The following is a 13106-nucleotide window of genomic DNA, read 5'->3' as shown; positions in this document are numbered from 1 at the left end:
CCCACTGCCCCCCTCCGGGCACCCCCGCCGTCCCCGCCCCCACTCCCCAGTACCCCCCCTATGCGCCCCCACCGCCCCCATCCGGGCACCCCCGCCGTCCCCGCCCCCACTCCCCAGTACCCCCCCTGTGCGCCCCCCACCGTCCCACTCCGGGCACCCCCGCCGTCCCCGCCCCCGGCGCCGCTCCCCAGTGTAGCGCCCTGCCTCCACCCCGACCCCCGTACCGCCCCCTCAGCCCACTCCGTGGGTGGCGACCGCACCATAACAACCCTTCAAAGCTTTTTATTAGAGATACAGGGAAGACGTGTGAAATGTAAAGTTTTACGTGTGGCTTTTATTTGAACAGCGTCCTTTGTTCCCCTTCCCTTTAGTTTTCGAAGGAGAGAACCCCTGGTTTGAGAGCCTGTTAAGCGGGATCAAAGGCAGGCAGAGCTGCCCTTTTGGGGAAAAAAGGCAGAGTTTGCTGAGCTGGCAGGCGCTGTTGTTAAAGTCCAACCACAGCCCTCGACTTCCTCTACCTGGCCGGTGCTCAGGCTACGGGCAGAAGCCACAGTCAGCCTTGCAAACTTCCTAATTGCACACACCCCGGCCCTGCCCCCGCCTCGCCCCTTCTCTGAGGCCCCGCCCCCACTCACTCCAGCCCCCTCCTCCATCATTTGCTCTCCCCCACCCTCATTCACTTTCACTGGGCGGGGGCAGGGGGTTGGCGTATGGGAGGGGGCGAGGGCTCCAGCTGGGGGTGCAGGCTCCGGGGTGGGGCCAGACATGAAGGGTTCAGGGTGCAGGTGGTAGCTCTGGACTGGGGCGAGGGGTTTGGAGCGCAGGAGCAGACTCAGGGCTGGGGCAGGGGGTTGAGGTGCGGGAGGAGTAGTGGGCTCCAGCTGGGGGTGTGGGCTCTGGGGTGGGGCTGGGGCGAGGGGTTTGGAGCGCAGGAGCAGACTCGGGGCTGGGGCAGGGGGTTGAGGTGCAGGAGGAGTAGTGGGCTCCAGCTGGGAGTGTGGGCTCTGCGGTGGGGCTGGGGCGAGGGGTTTGGAGTGCAGGAGGGGGCTCAGGGCTGGGGCAGGGGGTTGGGGTGCAGGACAGGGTTTGGGATGTGGGCTCCAGGAGGGAGTTTGGGTGCGAGAGGGGGCTCAGGGCTGGGGCAGGGGTGCAAGGGGGGGAAGGGTGTGGGCTCTGGGAGGGAGTGCAGGAGGGGGTTCGGTCTAGGCGGCGCTTACCTCAGGTAGCTCCCAGTCAGCGGGGCTAAGACAGGCTCCCTACCTGCCCTGGCTCCGTGTTGCTCCCGGAAGCAGCCAGCAGGTCTGGCCCCTAGGCTCTGCATGGTGCATGCTGCCCTCACCCACAGGCACCGCCCCCACAGATGAGACTGACCTTGCCTGGCCAACACGGAAAGTCCTCCTGCATGATCAGGTTAGGTGAGCATAGCACTGTATGCTTAGGTGTGTAATTGGCTTGGTGATTGTTAACAAATAGAGGTTAAGGATATTACTGTGTAAGGCACTGTAGCGGAGTCTTATTGGAAAATCCCGAGAAGTGGGTGGGCGCAATCCCACCCACTGCTAAAGGCCCCTCCCCCAGCCTAGCGGGAGGGACCACTGGACCCAGGGACCAACTGATTACAGGGGACAACTAATGAAAAACAGGGACGGGAGTGAGGGTCAAAGGTTCAAAATAAGGATGCCGGATGAGGACACCGAGCAGAGAAACCCGGACAGCGCCCAAGGCTCCTCAAAGCTGTCGAGGGAGCCAGCGGACGCTGCCCAGTGGAACTCTGCCCAGATGCGTGAAACTAGGGAGGAACGGAAATAGGCCCCAGTCGCAGAACACCCCCTCGTCCAACATCCTCCTCCTGGTATTGTAGATGGAGACTTTGGCCAGAACCAGGAGGAGGTTGAGGAGGTCTCGCGACTTTGTGGGGCCACGGATAGGGTATGCGAAAAGGAACAAGTGTGGGGAAAAGTGCAGCCAGAACCTCAACAAGAGGTTCTGGAGGAGCCGGAATAGGGGCTGCAACCTGGCGCATTCGAGATAGGCATGCGCCAGGTTCTCCCTCATGCCGCAAAAGGGGCAGGCCTCAGGTGTAGGGGTGAACCGCGCCAGGGGCAAGCCCGTGCTCACGGCTCCATGAAGGAGCCGCCAACTAATGTCCCTAGCGGGCCATGGGACCAAGGTGGAATAAAGGCTGGCCCACCGGGGCGCCTCACCCTCTTTAGATGGAAGATAGTCTGCCATTTGGTGTCGGGGTGGGACACAAGGGTGAGGAAATGTAACGTATGGAGCACGAGTGTGCATAGATGGTTTCTGGGCGTGGTTCGAAACCGGACCAGCTGCAGGGTGTGCAGCTGGCTCGGACTGTGGGAGCAGGGAGGCCGGGGGAGCTCGCGGAACAGGGGCCCGAGAAAAATGTCTGGAGGGCCAGGGGTGAGAGGTGGGCGGGGAGCGCCCTCTCGCAGGGCTCGCCGCAGGAAAGCGAGAGAATCGGGTGACAAGGCGGCCTTCACCTCCCGGAGTATGCGCCTAGGGGTCGGAAGGGTGGAAAGCCCCATGCGTCGTCCGAGCACGCGGGGCATCACCCAATCCCCCCTGTCGTAGTCTAGGAGGTCTCCGACTCTGGTGGTTTCTGCCAGGACCAACCTCCGACACACCGCGGGAGATTCCGCCACCTGCACACGGAGATCAAGGTTGTGTAGCAGGGGCTCCACGAGGAGGTCCGCTCCCTCGGTGGCCACAAAGGACCTGGTCGCCGAAAAAAGCTTCCAGGTCCGGAGGAGGTCCTGGTAGAAGACCGGCAGCTCGGAGAGGTCTCGCGGAAGGCCTCTCAGATGGAAAAAAAATTGCTGCTGGTCATATCGGAGCCCTCGGAGACGGTGGAGGAAGGCGTGCGCCAACGTGCTCCACGCCGGACTACCTGCACTATAAAGGAGCCTCTGCAGGGCCTGGAGGCAGAAGACATGGACCTGGCTGCGCAAGCAAACCAGGCCCTGTCCTCCCCCCTCCAGAGGAAGACTCAAAGCCCCTGCAGAGACCCAGTGCAGCCCCGGCTGGAAGAACTCCAGAGCCATCCTCTGGAGCCTGGCCAGGACACTGTAGCGAAGTGGTCACCCCGCTCCCGCTCGGAAAGGGTTAAAGCCGGCTCTGGGAGAGGGCTGGGGCTGAGAGAAAAGGCTAGGCTGATTTGGAAGCAGCCACAGCTGGGGCCATGCTTCGATCAGGCCACAGCTGGCCCTATAAAAGGGCTGTGAGCCAGACACTCAGGCAGACTCTCTCTCTAGCTGTAGGGCGAGGAGGACTGGCTGCCTGGGAGCTGAGCAGGGTATCTAGAGTGGAGCAGGGCTGGGGGAAGGCCAGAGGAGGTGGGGAGCTCCAGCCTGGAAAACCCGCAGGTGGCAGACCTTGCTAAAGGCCAGGAAAGGTACTGGGGCTAGAGAGGGTAGCCTGGGAAGAGGCAGCAGGTCCAAACTCTCCTTGCTGGTGATGAGTGCTTTACAGACTGCAGTCTGCCTCAGTGAGTGGGGGGCTAGATGGTGACTGGCTGTAGCCACTGAGGCAAGGTGGTGTAGAAGGCTGGGGGTTCCCCTGAGTGCGGAGACCCAGATTGTGGATTACTGCTGGAGGCAGACCCCTGATGTAGAGGGGCACTGGGGTCTGAGAGGGACATGGGGGGCCAGCTGCAGGCAAGACACCAGCCTGCAGAGGGCGCTTTGGGCTGAAAGAGCTAATTCCCCACACAACCAGCAGGAGGCACTGCACCGGTGAGTCTCACCTTGCCCCAGGCACTTTTGCCAGGAAGAGGCCCTGTTAGGGTGACCAGATGTCCTGATAAAATCGGGACTGTCCTGATTTTTAGTTCTTTGTCCCTGCCCTGACTGATGCATGGTTGGGACTCCATTTGTCCCAATATTGCGGCTCTGGGTGTGATGTTTTTGTTTTTTGCTTCCTCCATGTGTCCTGATATTTTGTTCATTTCATCTGGTCACCCTAGGCCCTGTAATCTGCAGAAGATTACACCCTGAGTCCTAGGAACTGAGTAAGGATGTGTCCCTTTCACCTGGAGCCCTAGAACTGGGAAAGGGTGGGGGTGCCTAAATTAACCAGTGAGGGTGACCTAGAGTGCGTGGGTAACAGGAAAAAGGGATTAGCTAGTTAACTTGAAGCAAAGGAGGAAGTTAGACAAGTCTTGTTGTAGGGGAATTTGTGCTTCTAGAGCTTATCTAAACGCACAAGTTGCATCGGTTTAAATGCAATCAGTTTAGTTAAACTGGTGCAAACCCCTTGTGACATTGCACTCCATATGTTTTATGGAAATATGCTAATGACTGTGAATATAATATAACTGGAATATGCTTCATGCAAAAGGTCTCCAGTAATGTATCATTACAAATCTTATAATCTACTGAGTGTGTTCATCCTATTTGTATGAATGTGTCATTCTTGGATCTGAAGCTAGGAATATGAAGTATTACTCTGAAGTCCTATTGTAATTATGCAAAGTGTGGCCATTAATCATGCTTTAGAATCTTGATGGCTCCTACCATAAATATAAAGGGAAGGGTAACCACCTTCCTGTATACAGTGCTATAAAATCCCTCCTGGCTAGAGGCAAAATCCTTTCACCTGTAAAGGGTTAAGAAGCTAAGGTAACCCTGCTGGCACCTGACCCAAATTGCCCAATGAGGGGAACAAGATTCTTTCAAAGCTGGGGGGGGGGGGGGGGGAGAACAAAGGGTTCTCTCTGTCTGTGTGTTGCTTTTGCCGGAACCAGAGCAGGAATGCAGGTCAGAACTTCTGTAAAGGGCTAATAAGTAATCTAGTTGATATGCGTTAGATTCTGTTTTGTTTAAATGGCTGATGAAATAAGTTGTGCTGAATGGAATATATATTTCTGGTTTTGTATCTTTTTGTAACTTAAGGTTTTGCCTAGAGGGATTCTCTGTTTCGAATCTGATTACCCTGTAAGGTATTGACCATCCTGATTTTTGCAGAGGTGATTCTTTTACTTTTTTTTTTTTTTTTCCAATTAAAATTCTTCTTTTAAGAACCTGATTGCTTTTTCATTGTTCTTAAGATCCAAGGGTTTGGGTCTGTGTTCACCTGTACAAATTGGTGAGGATTCTTATCAAGCCCTCACCAGGAAAGGGGGTGTAGGGGTTGGGGGGGATATTTTGGGGGAAGATGCCTCCAAGTGGGCTCTTTCCCTGTTCTTTGTTTAACACGCTTGGTGGTGGCAGCATAGGGTTCAAGGACAAGGCAAAGTTTGTACCTTGGGGAAGTTTTTTTTTTTTAACCTAAGCTGGTAAGAATAAGCTTAGGGGGTCTTGCATGCAGGTCCTCACATCTGTACCCTAGAGTTCAGAGTGGGGAAGGAACCTTGACAGCTCCCATTGACTAGGACAATTGGTTGTAAATGGCTCTGTTTACTTGTAAGCCTTCCTGTGAGTCAGGCTGGAAAGAATGAAGGCTTGGGGTCTTACAGGACATGTGACCATTTCACCTGGTACTGGAATCCATCTTAAACCTGGTCCTTTTCCGTTTAGAAGGAATGGAGGACCCAGAGAGACAAAAGATTCCTGCCTTGTGCCAAAGCCATGAAAGGGGGTGGAACAGAACAAAGGGGGCTGCCGGTATATTTATATGTATATAGCACCTCTATATTTACAGAGGCAAGCTGAACTGATGTAAACCAGATTTCAAATGATGTAAGAATGTCCACATCTAAGGCTTCAGAGCTTTCACTAACTCAGATTCAAATCACACCGTAGGTAACCTGCTGCAACGCTGTGTGCAAGGCAGGCCTGAGACTGTAAAGTCATCACACAGAGTGAATGGCAGCACAGGAAGGTGAAACCCCTCCTGCCCTTGCCTGTGCCTCGGCTTGCGACTCCATCGCTTGTGTCTGCACTTAGACCTGCACTGAGGTGTGTGCCCAACATCTGTACCAGACCCATATGGGACTGCCAGCTTCCGACCACTGGAGGCCAAACAAGGATAAAAATGATCCACTCAGCAGGAGCTCCTAAGCTCAGGCCCGTGAGATTCCTTGGGTTATGGACTTGACACCTGCTCCCTTTAAAATAAAAATAGCAAACAAGAAACAGACAAACCCCTTGTGATCAAGTGCCTTGACAACACACTGGTCCCTCCTGCACATCGTCACTTGGGGCAGTAGCCAGCTGACTCATACGGTAAGGTCCCAGGGTAGCCCAAAGGAGAAACAGCACCAACCTTCAGCTCCCAACTAGGAGAGCCATGCACTACAGAAGTGGGATTTGAACCCATGCCTATTAAAAGGCCAAGACACACATCTTAACTGCCCAGTCCTCCTAGTGATGTCACAAAGGCTTTTGCAACAAAACCGCAACATCTTGGGACATCTCCAATGGCACAGCTAGGTTTGGGCTTATGACCAGGTGACCATTGCAAGAACAAACTAGAAACACACCCACTCTGTGATGATTCCCCCTTGACAATTACATTGTGAGACAGATCAGTTAACCAGCTTTTAATTCATTTGATGTGTGTCATGTTAATTAAACAGAGTTCTAGGGTTTTTAATAAAAATATTGTGTAGTACCAAGTCATACACCTTACAGAAGTCTATTATATCAGCAGCATAGGTGGCATGTAATGGAGGCTGGGGGAGGCTAAGCCAAATCTCACGCCATCAGGGGTTGGGGGGAGTGGCAGATTTGGACCCCCAGAAAAATCTCCCCCTGTCACAGCTCTGGGACTGGAGGAACTCTTGCTGCCCTCCAGGGCCACAAGGGGGGCAGAGAGCTTTTCTGGTCCCAGGGCTGGGGTGGGGGAAAGAGGTGGAGTGGGAGGAATAGAGGAGGGGCTGTGGGGGAAGGGGTGGAATGGGGTGGAGCTGTGGGTGGGGCTGCAGGAGGAAGGAGTGGAACTGGAGAGAGACTCCAGGCTGGGAGCTCCAGCCAGGGCTGAGAGCTCAACACCGGCCAGGGCTGAGCTCTCAGTCCTCTCCTCCCCCCCAGCCAGGGCTCCGACTGAGCTCTCAGCTCTCCCAGCCAGGGCCATGGGGGGGCCTGAGAGTGACAAGCAGAGACGGGGCCTCGGACAGAAGAGGCGGGGCATGGGGTTAGCCTCTCCAAGGGAAAGCTTCATCCACCACCCATGATCAATAGTATTATCTACATCAGCTAAACTTCTAATCTCATTGAAAAGAAAAAGATATGAAGTTAGTTTGACAGGACCTATTTTCCGTGAATCCATGTTCATTTACATTAATTACCCTCCTTTACCAACTGAGTCCCATATCAGCCACTCTATTATCTCACCTAGGATTGATGTCAGACTGACAGGCCTATAACTACCCACATCATCCTACTTACCCTTTTTACTGTGGTTAGAAAGGACTGAAAATTGTTTTCATCAGACGGTGGCTTGTAGGAACCAGATCTGGTGGGTCCAGTCCAGATCCCAGCAGACAGCTGTCCCCATCACAAAGCCACCCACTGGCACAAGTTGGTAGCCTCGGCAGAGAGGTTAACAGCTGAATGAGCTCAGGAGAGTGAGCCCCACGCTCCGCCCTAGAGCGGAGTTCGGTACATGCTGGCAGCAGTGTGTGGAAGCTTACTCGGCTGCTATCTGGGCTGTGTATCTGTCACAGAGTGTGGGGGAGTCAGGGCCCTGTACCCCCTCTTCCTGTGATTCACCGGGACTCTCAGCCAGCCAGTAAAACAGAAGGTTTATTAGATGACAGGAACATAGTCTAAAGCAGAGCTTGTAGGTACAGAGAACAGAACCCCTCAGTCAGGTCCATCTTGGGAGGTAGGCAGGGGTGCCCCTAGACATTGTGGTGCCCTGTGCAGCCCCCCCCGCCCCATGGTGGGGGCTGGCCCCAGGCCTCTGCAGGCGTGGGGGGCTGTGCACAAGGTCTGTGGGAGGCAGGAGCAGGCTTGCGGAGCAGGGGGGAAACTGCCCCCCGGCACGAGCCAGTGGAGCAGAGCGGGTTAGGGTCGGGTTGCTCCACTTCCTGCAGCCCAGTGATTGCAGGGCGGGCCCGACCCTGCACTCATGAGGCAGTGGGAAGTGGAGTGACCTGGCCCCAGCGCACTTCACTCTGCTTCCCTGGCTCCCAGATTTGGGACTTGGGTGACAGGGGGGAACCACCCTCCAGCACTCACCGGCGGCGCAGCTGGGAGCCGGTGGAGTGGAGTGGCCTGGGGCCAGATCACTCCACTTCCCGCCGCCCAGTGAGTACAGGGCACACCCGACCCCAGCTGCAGTCCTCCAGGACGTAGCTCAGGGCCTAGGTCAGGGCTGGGGCGGAGCAGGATAGTCATTGTGGATAGTTCTTGTACTGTGGGGTGCAAACAGGATGTTAGGAATCATTAAAAAAGGGATAGAGAATAAGATGGAGAATATCTTATTGCCCTTATATAAATCCATGGAACGCCCACATCTTGAATACTGCATACAGATGTGATCTCCTCGTCTCAAAAAAGATATACTGGCATTAGAAAAAGTTCAGAGAAGGGCAACTAAAATGATTAGGGGTTTGGAACAGATCCCATAAGAGGAGAGATTAAAGAGGCTAGGACTTTTAAACTTGGAAAAGAGGCAACAAAGGGGGAATATGATAGAGGTGTATAAAATCATGAGTTGTGTGGAGAAAGTAAACAAGGAAAAGTTATTTACTTGTTCCCATAATATAAGAACTAGGGGCCACCAAATTAAATTAATGGGCAGCAGGTTTAAAACAAATAAAAGAAAGTTCTTCTTCACATAGCACACAGTCAACCCTTGGAACTCCTTGCCTGAGGAGGTTGTGAAGGCTAGGACTATAACAGGGTTTAAAAGAGAACTAGATAAATTCATGGAGTTTAAGTCCATTAATGGCTATTAGCCAGGATGGGTAAGGAATGTTGTCCCTAGCCTCTGTCTGTCAGAGGGTGGTGATGGATGGCAGGAGAGAGATTACTTGATCATTACCTGTTAGGTTCGCTCCCTCTGGGGCACCTGGCATTGGCCACTGTCAGTAGACAGGACACTGGGCTGGATGGGACACTAAACTGACACTAAACTGGGAGGAGAGGTAGATACGCTGGAGGGTAGGGATAGGATACAGAGGGACCTAGACAACTTAGAGGATTGGGCCAAAAGAAATCTGATGAGGTTCAACAAGGACAAGTGCCGAGTCCTGCACTTAGAACGGAAGAATCCCATGCACTGCTACAGACTAGGGACCGAATGGCTAGGCAGCAGTTCTGCAGAAAAGGACCTAGGGGTTACAGTGGATGAGAAGCTGGATATGAGTCAACAGTGTGCCCTTGTTGCCAAGGCCAGTGGCATTTTGAGCTGTATAAGTAGGGGCATTGCCAGCAGATCGAGGGACGTGATCGTTCCCCTCTATTCGACATTGGTGAGGCCTCATCTGGAGTACTGTGTCCAGTTTTGCACCCCACAGTACAAGAAGGATGTGAAAAAATTGGAAAACGTCCAGCGGAGGGCAACAAAAATGATTAGGGGACTGGAACACATGACTTATGAGGAGAGGCTGAGGGAACTGGGATTGTTCAGTCTGTGGAAGAGAAGAATGAGGGGGGATTTGATAGCCGCTTTCAACTACCTGAAAGGGGGTTCCAAAGAGGGTGGATCTAGACTGTTCTCAGTGGTAGCAGATGACAGAACGAGGAGTAATGATCTCAAGTTGCAGTGGGGGAGGTTTAGGTTGGATATTAGGAAAAACTTTTTCACTAGGAGGATGGTGAAGCACTGGAATGGGTTACCGAGGGAGATGGTGGAATCTCCTTCTGTCATAAATATAAAGGGAAGGGTAATCACCTTTAAAATCCCTCCTGGCCGGAGGAAAATCCTTTCACCTGTAAAGGGTTAAGAAGCTAAAGGTAACCTCGCTGGCACCTGACCAAAATGACCAATGAGGAGTTAAGATACTTTCAAAAGCTGATAGGAGGGAGAAAAACAAAGGGTCTGTGTCTGTCTGTGTGATGTTTTTGCCGGGGACAGAATAGGAATGGAGTCTTAGAACTTAGTAAGTAATCTAGCTAGATATGCGTTAGATTATGATTTCTTTAAATGGCTGAGAAAATTAAGCTGAGCTGAATAGAATGAATATTCCTGTCTGAGTGTCTTTTTTGTAACTTAAGGTTTTGCCTAGAGGGATTCTCTATGTTTTGAATCTAATTACCCTGTAAGGTATTTACCCTCCTGATTTTACAGAGGTGATTCTTTTTTACTTCTATTAAAAGTCTTCTTGTAAAAAAACTGAATGCTTTTTCATTGTTCTTAAGATCCAAGGGTTTGGGTCTGTGGTCACCTATGCAAACTGGTGAGGATTTTTACCAAACCTTCCCCAGGAAGTGGGGTGCAAGGGTTGGGAGGATTTTGGGGGGAAAGACATTTCCAAATGACGCTGTCCTAATAAAAATAAACCCAGATAAATGTTTGGTGGTGGCAGTGGAAGTCCAAGGGCAAAGGGTAAAATAGTTTGTACCTTGGGGAAGTTTTAACCTAAGCTGGTACAAGTAAGCTTAGGAGGTTTTCATGCAGGTCCCCACATCTGTACCCTAGAGTTCAGAGTGGGGAAGGAACCTTGACACCTTCCTTTGAAGTTTTTAAGGTCAGGGTTGACAAAGCCCTGGCTGGGATGATTTAGGTGGGGATTGGTCCTGCTTTGAGCAGGGGATTGGACTAGATGACCTCCTGAGGTCCCTTCCAACCCTGATATTCTATGATTCTGTGGACCTTGGCTCTGACGCAGTATGGCCATTCTTATGTTCTTAGGGGCAGTGCTGGGGTGGAGCAGGGGTGGGAAAAGGCGGGGCAGGGGCGGTGGCAGCTTTCCTGTCAACTCAGCCGGACGGGGTATCGGGCTGGCTGCCGGAGCAGCACACAGCTGCATAGTTGGCGTAAGGGTAAGGATGGTCCTGGGGGTAGGGAGCCCAGACTCTGGTTCTGGGCCTCCCTTCGTTTCTCCAGCCAGCTCCAAACTGAACCCCTCTCCAGCAGTCTCACTCAGCCACACACCCCCGGCTCCTCCTCCAGCCTGTGTCCAGTTTACCTGGCAGAAGGTGTCACCTGGCCCCAACCCCCTCCTGGGCTCAGGTTACATGCTGGCCATCAAGTATCATCCCTCAAGTGAAGTCACACCCTTATATCCCACCACCATCTAGTATTAATGCAGACAATAAACTAGTAAAACTCCCATGCAACATTATCAGGTTAATACTCCCTACTCCGTCACATCTCTCTCTGCATAGAGACTGAACTGAGTCTCTAACTCAAACCAGTGACCTGGGGAAGTTCAGGCCCCCATCTCCGGGACAATGCATCAGCTATCACGTTGGCACTCCCCTTCACATGGACCACCTCCATATCGTAATCCTGGAGGAGGAGGCTCCACCTCAGGAGCTTGGTGTTGGTTCCTTTCATCTGGTGTAGCCAGGTCAGGGGAGAGTGGTCAGTGTACACAGTGAAGTATCAAACAAATAGATAGGGCTGGAGTTTCTTAAAGGCCCATACCATGGCCAGGCATTCCTTCTCTATGGCCGCGTAGTTTTGCTCCTGAGGTAACAACTTCTTGCTCAAGTACACAATGTGGTGTCTTCCCCCCTTTTCATCAACCTGCATTAACATCGCACCCAGCCCCATGTCTGTGGCGTTGGTGAACACCATAAAGGGCTTGTCAAAGTCTGGGTTTACCACAACTGGGCCACTGACCAGAGCCTCCTTCAGTGCACAGAGAGCCCTCTGGCACTGCTTGGTCCAGACCACCTTGTCTGGCTTTTCCTTCTTGCATAGCTCAGTGATGGGGGTGGCTATGGAGCTAAAGCGCGGCACAAATCTTCGATAATACCCCACCATCCCAATAAAGACCTGTACCTGCTTTTTGGTTTGGGGAGCGGGCCAGTCTCTGATTGCCTCCACCTTGGCTGGTTCCGGCTTTAGGTAGCTGCTCCCCACGCGGTGGCCCAGGTAGGACACTTCAGCCATCCCCACCTTGCACTTCTCAGCTTTTATGGTCAGCCCAGCCTCCTGGAGTCGGTCCAGCACTTGTCTAACCTGGGACACATGGTCCTCCCAGGTCTAGCTAAAGACAAAGATGTCATCAATGTACGCCATAGCAAAACTCTCCATCCCCCTCAGTAGTTGATCCACCAGATGCTGAAAGGTGGCTAGTGCTCCCTTGAGGCCGAAAGGCAGGGTCAGGAACTCATAGAGCCCCAGAGGGGTGATAAAGGCAGATTTCAGCCTGACATCTGCATCCAGTGGCACTTGTCAGTAGCCCTTTGTAAGATCCATAGTGGTAGGGTGACCAGATGTCCCATTTTTAAAAGGACAGTCCCTTTTTTGGGGACTTTTTCTTATATAAGCGCCTGTTATCCCCTGCACTCCTGTCCCGTTTTTTCACAGTTGCTATCTGGTAGCCCTACATAGTGGTAAGGTAGCGAGCTCCTCCTGGCTTGTCTAGGAGCTCATCAGGCCTGGGCATGGGGTAGGCATCAGACACGGTGATTGCATTAAGCTTCCAATAGTTCACACAGAACCGGATCGACCCATCCTTTTTGGGGACCAGCACCACAGGTGAGGCCCAAGGACTGGAAGATGGGTGGATCACCCCCAAAGCCAGCATGTCACTGACCTCTCTTTCCAGGTCCTGATCAGTTTTCCCTGTGACTCGGAAGGCGGAGCATCTTATAGGGGGATGCAATCCTGTCTCCACCTGGTGGACAGTCAGATTAGTGAGTCCAGGCTGGTCGGAAAACAGCTGTGAGTACAAATGCAGCACCCCTCTGATCTCAGCTTGCTGGGCAGGGGTTAACTGATCAGAGGGGAGAATTGTTTCCAGGAAGGAGCCAGCTCCTGTCTCAGGGAATAGATCTACTAAAGGGTCATCTCCCTGCTCCTTCCAATGTCCACACAGCCAACACCACATTCCCCCTGTCATAATATGGCTTCATCATATTAACCTGGTACTCTCAGTGGCGGTATGTCTGGTTAGACAGTTCCACCACATAGTTTACCTCATTTAGTTGCTTGACAACCTTGAAAGGCCCTTCCCTGGCAGCTTGTAGTTGGTTCTCATCCCTGTGAGAAAAAACAATCACCTGGTCTCCGGTGGTGTAGGC

At 52.8% G+C, this 13106-nt stretch overlaps 1 protein-coding gene across 1 annotated transcript in view; it reads right to left on the bottom strand.

Moving 5' to 3' along the window:
• The window catches only part of WDR31 (WD repeat domain 31), a 67710-nt gene that overhangs the window by 39205 nt on the left and 15399 nt on the right, over positions 1-13106 (bottom strand). Inside the window, exon 2 of the mRNA XM_074973612.1 lies at positions 11860-12063. The gene's annotated coding sequence lies outside the window, so the exon portion shown is untranslated. The remainder of the gene's footprint in view (positions 1-11859; positions 12064-13106) is intronic.

The sequence above is a fragment of the Natator depressus genome, chromosome 16 (genome assembly GCF_965152275.1).
Source record: "Natator depressus isolate rNatDep1 chromosome 16, rNatDep2.hap1, whole genome shotgun sequence".
Lineage (NCBI taxonomy): Eukaryota > Metazoa > Chordata > Testudines > Cheloniidae > Natator > Natator depressus.
This window is presented reverse-complemented; position numbering and strand designations above follow the sequence as displayed.